General features: G+C 47.2%; 1 long non-coding RNA gene across 1 annotated transcript; it reads right to left on the bottom strand.

The window, feature by feature from the left end:
- Nucleotides 1-939: 939 nt before the first annotated feature.
- Nucleotides 940-3786, bottom strand: LOC118591754. Its single transcript, XR_004946016.1, has 3 exons — nt 3665-3786; nt 2604-2681; nt 940-1230 (listed from the first exon to the last, which is right to left on the bottom strand). It is a non-coding gene; the product is annotated as an uncharacterized LOC118591754 (long non-coding RNA).
- Between the last annotated feature and the right edge of the window lie 1702 nt (nt 3787-5488).

The raw sequence follows: 5488 nt of genomic DNA, 5'->3' as shown, positions 1-5488 counted from the left end.
TCTAAATGGGTGTCACATCTCACAGAGTGAACTAGGCATCAGGAAAGGAAGCCACTTGCTCAACAATTTGCAGGTGTTATCTGGTGCTGTTCTCTCAGACTCCTGAAACCTAGACACAGGAGCTTTCTTCTCCATCTCCAGCCTCTCCCACTGGTCTTGTAGCCCAGAAACTGGAAGGCTAGCAGTTACTTTAGCCGAGTGGGAACTACTATATTCCTTCTTCCCCCCACCCCCTAAGTGTTTTGTCAAGAAACTACACTGAAGCAATACTTGGCTTCCAGGCACAACTTGCTATCTGAAGGTGTGTGTGTGTGTGTGTGTGTGTGTGTGTGTGTGTGTGTGCGCGCGCACGAGTGCGTGCAAACACTTGAACACTGTGTATATAACAACCTTAGTAATTGAGTGTGCATCTGAAACTCTGCAAGAACGCTGGCCTCTCACACCAATTCCTTTTAAATTCCTAAGCCCTTAGCACTCTACCTAAGGCAGGGATCGCTAAAAGCTCCTCAGAAAGGGGGGCTGGGGGACTTGACACCAGCTTAAAAGCACTATTCACTCAGCAGGAACTACCAATCTATCATCCTGGAGACCTGCTTGATGAGTGGGGCCAGATGCCCTGTCCAGAGTTCAGAAGAAAGAACTGCAACAAATTATAAGTGGGTTGGCAGAGGTGAGGAGGGCTTCAGGATGGACTCCATCAAAGAGCTCCACAGCTGCGGGAAGACCCAGGCAAGGCCAGGTAAGTTGGAGCATTGCCTCCAGCCAAAGCTGAGTGGTCCCTCCTCATCGATTGTGCAGATGCTCACAGGTTTCCACAGCTCAGGCTTCACCACTCACAGGTACATGCAGTATTTAATTCAGATAGGCTCGGTGAAGGCAGGGAGGCTCCAGGTATTTGCATTTCTTTTTTGTTGACTTTTCTTTAAACATGGCTGGAGATGAAACCCAGGGACTCCCACATGTCAGGGAAGTGCTCTGCCACTGACCTTAGAACCCCAGCTCTAAGCATTTGTATTTCCAATCTGTTCCTGACAAGGGGATGCTGCTGGGAAGGTGAGGCATGCTGTGAGAAGCGCAGATTCAATCTACTGTGGTCCACATGGCTGCAGCTCCAATCCTCGTTCAGGTTCAGGGATGGAGAAGTACACATGACCCGATCTGTCTCTCCAGGAGCCTGAATCTTACCCTGCCTCTACAGGGCCAGTGGGAAGCTGTGCTTTGGAGAAAAAGCTGTGGAAATGAAACATACAGACTGTAGGCTCCTCCCAGAAATTTCAAAATTAGTCCACCTCAGATGGGATCCAGGAATCTCTATTTTCTACAAGTTCTCTGGGCACCCTTTATGACCATGGGAGTTTAAAACAGGCTTTATTAAGGTGTGCCTTCTTCCGAAGTCCAGAGCTTCTGCTCCAAGGAACATTTCAGAGCAACCCATCAATATTCTCACCTCTATGATTTATTTTCTGGCTTCTTTCTAAAATAAGCCGGCTCATTCTCGCAGAGCCTTCTAAGTAAAGAACCCAAGAATCACAATTAGAAAATAAAATTTAAAAAACGTGAGTCTAAGGGTAGGCAAAATTTTAGGCAGTCTGGGTGGCTCCATGAAGCATCAGGGGAGGCTTATCTGGGGGTAGTGTGGGAGACTGCAAGGTGGTCACAAGACTTTAGCGCTCTCCCACAGAAGAGGCAGCGTCTCCTTATCCACCCTTGGAATCTGAATTGCTCCTGTGACCTGCTTTTATCGACAGAACGTGGCTGAAGGAACACAGGACAAGTTCCAGTCCTGGGTCTCATCAGGTCTGACAGCTTCTCTGAGTGCTGTGATGGAAACTCTGCTGTCGCCCTGGAAACAAGCCAGGCCAGTGTGCTTGAAGATGCGATCACGTAGGGAAGCCTCAGTCAAAAGCCAGCCATTGCCATCACGCCACTGTCCACAAGTGCGTGAGCAAAATGGGCCAGCCCATCTGAGCTCAAACTACCCACAGACTTGGGAGCCAAATGGGTGGCAAAATACTCCATCAGTGGAGTATTTTGCTTGAGGCCAAATTCTGGGTAACAGGACCACTTTCTGGCTTCTCCAGCCTCATTTCCCACCAAAATTTAGATTTTTGTTTTTACAGTAGTAAGAAAGAAAATTTGGATCCTTCTAACACACCAGCTTTGCACGGGCATTTTTGCCTGGTCCATATTCAGGACAGCTGGGAAGTAACAGTCCCTTTACCAACTCTCTTTAGCATCTATCAGGAAGGAAAAGGAGGCCAGTCTCCCATCTATGCACACAAACATCCAAGAGGTATCTGGGAGTGTCTGATGTATAACTGACCCCTAAGAATACCTTGTGTAGTGAGCAGCCACACTGGGGCATCCACATATTTCTGAAATATAAAAATTCCCCTTCCTCCCAGTTAATGTGAAGCCTGTGGTAGAGTCATCTGCCATAAGTTTAGTTTTGAAAAGCAGTGAGAGAGCAAGCCCCTCAAGGCCTGCACTGTGGAAAAACCATTTAATGCTGTGAAAAACAAGAAGTATTGCCGTGCTGACATGAATATTCCTAGGCTCGTTATTTTTTCTTAATGAACGTTGCTTCTCTCTTTAATGCTTACCAGTTTGAACAAGTGCAGTTCACCTCTGTTTACTACCTCCGACCTGGTGATTAGGGGACCGGGAACCAACTTTCATCACTGTCAGGGAAGCGGAGGGAAAAAAAAATTGCAAAATAAATGGCAAGATATTGCAACGATAGCATGCAGGAAAATCTGCGGTGGTTAGAAGAACCCGGACACAGTTGCACTCTCGGGGAAGGGGGACAGGAGTGGAGGGGACACAGTTGCAGCACCTTAGAGGTGCTGCAGAGCCAGCGAGAGGCGCGGGAGCCACGTGACTGATTATTCAAATGTACCTCTGATTAACTCGGTTTATATTGATGCAAATAATCCTGCCGGAGCCTGCAAGGGCTAATGCATTTTGGAACTGTGGTTTTTCCATTGATAGCGCAAAATGGTGTAGAGGAAAGGCATTTTTATGATATTAATAATGGAATTACAGAATCAGGTCGCTTAAAGGAACAGCGCTGACTCAGCGAAAGCAGGCCGGAGTTGAATGTGGAGATTAATACTGGCAAAACGAAATACAAGCCCGCTGCAGCCATCTCTTTGCCTAAAACACACGTCCCCGTCCTATTTTCTTTAAAAAAGGAGGGGAAAAAAGTGACTGTCTCAGCGCAATTTTCAGAAGAATTAAAAGGGAAGGAGCTGTTCGAGGTTCTGGGGGGGGCACCCCTGCCCGAGCATCCCCCCAAAATATTTCCCCCTCCTCGCCCCCGCCCCACTGACTAAATATTGGATTTATCTCCCTTGCCCATGCTCTGATTTCATGTCCTAGAACAATGCCTGTAAACACTTTCTAAATGAGTGATTAAAATTGCAAATGAAGATCAATAAACACCCCTCAAGGAATGAAAGTATTAAGGCTCAGATGAAACTCTGCAGAAACGTCTCAGTGCTTTTGGCTGAACACAGGGGCCAGCGCATGGGAACCTTGCTAGATAGGGGGCAGTGGAGACCGCTGGTTGCAGCCAAGGCGGAGGCTCTGCGGAATGAACAAAGATGCACTCTCCATGATGTTCACACCAAGGCATTTATAAAAGTGACCAAAGAACACTCACCCTATTACACACGTCCAGAGCCAGGATGTAAAGATCATGTTGAAGGGTTAAAAAAGAACATTTGGGTGCAGTATGTGAAGAAACAAGTTGTAAACATTCATCTTGTCTTTTCTTTTCTCTTCTCTTCTCTTCTTTTCTTTCCTTCCTTCCTTCCTTCCTTCCTTCCTTCCTTCCTTCCTTCCTTCCTTTCTTTCCTCCTCCCTCCCTCTTTCCCTCCTTCCCTCTTTCCCTTCCCTCCCTCCCTTCTTTCCTTCTTTCTGTTCTTTCTTTCTAAGCTATTGAAAGCTCTGCCTGCCCTTTTACCCACCCTTCACAGCTCAGCTACATAGAGTATTGGTGACGCCTTCGGGTAATGTGGGAGCCAGCCTGGCGAGAAGCCATCTACTTCTCAACAAAAGGAGACAGAAAGGGGATCCATAAGGCAAAAAGGACTTTGGCGGGACAGGGAATTGAAGTTGATTAGAAATTAATTTGTGCAACATTTTTAGAAAGTTTGCTCTGAAATGCACAGAGCAGAAAGCTTATCATTTTAACTGGTGTGTACAATTCAGTAGTTTTGTATGACCAATGCCACGGTTTCATTCCAGAACACTAGTCACCTGTAAAGGTCATGCCTTGCCTGTTGAACTGGCCCCACCCAGCTCTGGCAACCTTGACTTATACTCCTTTCTTTCTTCCTTTCTGTTCCTCCATGCCCACCCATCTCCGCACTAACTTTATTAGGGTTTTCAGAAGCACAATAGGGCAGCAGAGAGTTCTTTTCCATAGTCTCTGGACACAGAGGCAGGGGCAGGAATGAAGGTACCAGCGCCAGCCATTCTAGTCTCCAGATTTGATACTCTTTCCATTTGTGGGTGGCTGTATTGCTTAGAGCTAGGGAACAATGCCTCTAAAGCCTGGCAACCTTGGTTCAAATCCTGGATACACTTCTCCTATTTGTAAGCTTCTGCTCCTCTGGGCCTTAGTTTTCTCATCTATAAAACGGGGAGAGTAAAAGTGTCCCATTCATAAAGTAAGAATTTAGTGAATTTTTGGTCAGTTCTTAGAAGAGACCCAGCCATAGAGGAAGTGGCCTGTGGCGATGGGAACACCATTTTGCACAAGAAGTTCTCTTTGCTAACCTCAAGCTACTGGACATTGGGATCCTAAGCACCTGCTTGGCAGGTTTGTGTAGGGGTTGAAGGTTAGGATTTGAGAGCTGGTAGTCTCACTGATGCTCGGTAGGTGTATGAGCCTTGCAGTGAGTTTGTGGTTATGCCAGGAATAGCAGGTGCCCTACCGCTCAGCCTCCACAACCTGCACTGCAGCTCCTGAGGGTAGAGGTTTCCTTCCATCTGGTCCAATTCAAGTCATTACATTTTCACACTAAGTAGTCATCGAGTCCCCTTGACCCGACTTCTTGGGTCGGTCACCATCTCAGAATCACTTCCCTTGTTTGTGTTCTGGGGTCTTACTGCCTTTCTTAGCTTTGGGCCTCTGGACCCAACAGTCTCCATTGGATCCTGTTCACCCTCCTGGTTCCTTTTGGAATTTGCTTTTGGGTGAACCCAGTCTTCCTCTCTTCCTGCCCCCTTCCAACTCACTTGAGACAGAAGCAAGTTCTCACTGAGTTCCCATCCCATGTTGGTTGGTGACTCCTCGGGCCTCAGGCCCGAATCACCTAGCTCTTGTCCCTGTCTTGGTTCTCAGTCCTCACTTCATGCTGCTCCTCCCATTCATGGTCCTCCATTCACAACCAGCACTTGGTTTTCTTCAGGCATGCCAGCTTCGTGATCAAGACTTTCTTTGCCTCCGTTTGGTTCACTGTTGGAAAAGTTTTCTCAT

This window comes from Onychomys torridus, chromosome 10 (genome assembly GCF_903995425.1).
Source record: "Onychomys torridus chromosome 10, mOncTor1.1, whole genome shotgun sequence".
Taxonomy (NCBI): domain Eukaryota; kingdom Metazoa; phylum Chordata; class Mammalia; order Rodentia; family Cricetidae; genus Onychomys; species Onychomys torridus.
This window is presented reverse-complemented; position numbering and strand designations above follow the sequence as displayed.